The sequence below is a fragment of the Colobus angolensis genome, unplaced genomic scaffold (assembly GCF_000951035.1).
Source record: "Colobus angolensis palliatus isolate OR3802 unplaced genomic scaffold, Cang.pa_1.0 Scaffold51, whole genome shotgun sequence".
Classification (NCBI taxonomy): Eukaryota; Metazoa; Chordata; class Mammalia; order Primates; family Cercopithecidae; genus Colobus; species Colobus angolensis.
Genome location: NW_012118599.1, coordinates 14,060,741 through 14,063,027, shown reverse-complemented (window position 1 = coordinate 14,063,027; position 2,287 = coordinate 14,060,741). Strand labels below are relative to the sequence as shown.

The 2,287-nt window shown below is 48.5% G+C and overlaps 1 protein-coding gene and 1 pseudogene across 2 annotated transcripts in view; both read right to left on the bottom strand.

Moving 5' to 3' along the window:
* LOC105524963 overlaps positions 1–2,287 on the bottom strand; it is a 29,833-nt pseudogene that overhangs the window by 21,150 nt on the left and 6,396 nt on the right. The gene's annotated exons all lie outside the window — the stretch shown is intronic.
* Positions 1–2,287, bottom strand: part of LOC105524931 (peroxisome assembly factor 2) — a 30,892-nt gene that overhangs the window by 25,107 nt on the left and 3,498 nt on the right. The window contains exon 2 of the mRNA XM_011960416.1: positions 1,608–1,771. The gene's annotated coding sequence lies outside the window, so the exon portion shown is untranslated. The remainder of the gene's footprint in view (positions 1–1,607; positions 1,772–2,287) is intronic.

The window sequence follows — 2,287 nt, the reverse complement described above, 5'->3', positions numbered from 1 at the left end:
AAAGTGCTGGGATTACAGGTGTGAGCCACCACGCCTGGCCTAAACTCTTCTTAGTGCTTTGCTTTACATAGGGCCACCAGTCAGTTTGAGGATAAACACCTCCCAAAGCCAGCAGTGAGGGTTCTTTTTGTTTGCTTGTTTTTTGAGACAGTGTCTAGCTATATTGCTAGTAGCTCCCAAGTAGCTGGGATTACAAGTATGCACCACCATGCCTGATCGGTTCTTAACCTTTCTTCAGTCATACACTTGTTTGGGAACTGAAGGACTGGTGAATTTTCTCTCCAAAAAAATGTACACAGGCTGGGGGTGAGTTGCGCACAACTGTAATCTCAGCACTTTGGGAGGCCAGGGCAGGCAGATCACTTGAGCTCAAGAGTGCGAGACTAGTCTGGGCAACGTGGCGAAACCCTATCTCTACTAAAAATACAAAAACCGATAGCTGGTCGTGATGATGCGAACCTGTAGTCCCAGCTACTATGGCAGGGGCAGTGCTGAGGTGGGAGGATCACTTGAGCCATGGAGGTAGAGGCTGCAGTGAGCTGTGTTTGTACCACTAAACTCCAGCCCGGGTGACAGAGCAAGATCCTGTTGCACACACACACACATACACACAGTACATGACAACAAAATCCTTTTGGGCACAAATTACATATGATTTGCAGGGAAGGGATTGTAGAACCCATGCAACCAGGTTACAAATCCCAGCTATAGGACAGAAGGCAGCTGCATACCTGGGCAGTTTCTCTGGACCTCCTTCCAGGATCTCTACTTGCCCAATTGTTGGCACACACAGAACATCCCCCTCCTGGACTACCCTGCAACACAGCAGTGGCCCTGGTCAGGTCACAATGGGAGTAATGAGCATGTGTTCATTACCACATGCCCACCCCCAACATGCAGACTACTTCTTGAATCTACTGCCCACCCAGAGATCCCACGCAGTTCTCCAAGGAACAAGTCAGACTTAGGATGAGCTAGGGGAAATGTTGGAGAGACTAGAAAGGGGGATCAGAGACAGATGAGAGGCAGAGCAGGATCCTGGCTCTTTCGGAGCCCTCTTTGATCAAAAGTGTCTCTGTCTGGAATGTCCAAATTAACCTCATGGTTCAGAAATTAACCTCATGGTTCACATTTCTCTTCTGTGGTCTCCCTAATATACCAAGAGGCACCTACCACAATCTGTCTAAAATGTGGCTTCTTTTTTTTTTGAGATGGAGTCTCACTCTGTTACCCAGGCTAGAGTGCAGTGGCGCAATCTCGGCTCACTGCAAGCTCTGCCTCCTGGGTTCATGCCATTCTCCTGCCTCAGCCTCCTGAGTAGCTGGGACTACAGGCGCCCGCCACCATGCCCCGCTAATTTTAGTTGTGTATTTTTAGTAGAGATGGGGTTTCACCGTGTTAGCCAGGATGATCTGAGTCTCCTGACCTCATGATCCGACCGCCTCGGCCTCCCGAAGTGCCGGGATTACAGGCGTAAGCCACAGTGCCCGGCCACAAATGTGCCTTCTTTTAACCAGGGCCTCTGGGGTACCTGATTCTAAGGCATGGGATAGGAGGAATGTGATGAGGGTGAGATGCTATCCTCCTTAAAAAGTTAGGTAGCTAACCTGGGTATCTGAAAGTGCCGGTAAAGAACACCGTCATAATTTCCATTAGTGCTGTAGTGGGGAGAAGACACAATTTCGATGTGTAACTCTCTGGCAAATGGAGGCCCAGGCAGCAATGAGCAGCTTCCTTTGTCTTCAGGGGCAATGGCGCCTTCCAAGTACCTCTGTTAGAGAAATAACCGCCACATTATAACCTTCTCCTAAGGGGGCAGGCTCTAACCTGTTTCTTAGCAGTCAACATGTCTATTTCCATCCTGTCTTTCCCATAACCACAAGGCTTGTGGAAGGTGGCGCCTGAGGTAGCAGACCTGAAAACCTCTCCCTCTAATGGGTACCAGGAAGAGAATGTCACCTCCTATCCCCACTCTGGCTCCAAAAAATTTTCTCGGTAAAGATAACCTTTCTGTGACACCTTTAACTTGGCCCAGAGCCTGTGAAATGGTAAAGACATTTATTCCCACAAGACCTGTGAGTGACACCAGGCACCCACTGGGATTAACATTAAGTGGTCATTAGTGGGGAACCTCTGAATTCAGGCTGTGGGAAAAGCTGAAAGGGTTGGTTCAGTGGTTGGTTGGTTCAATGAGCTCTACTCTTGAGTACTCCAGTAGTTTTTCCTCCATTCAGGAGGAAACCTACATCCACTCCCTTTCACATGTATCTTTTTTTTTTTTTTTTTT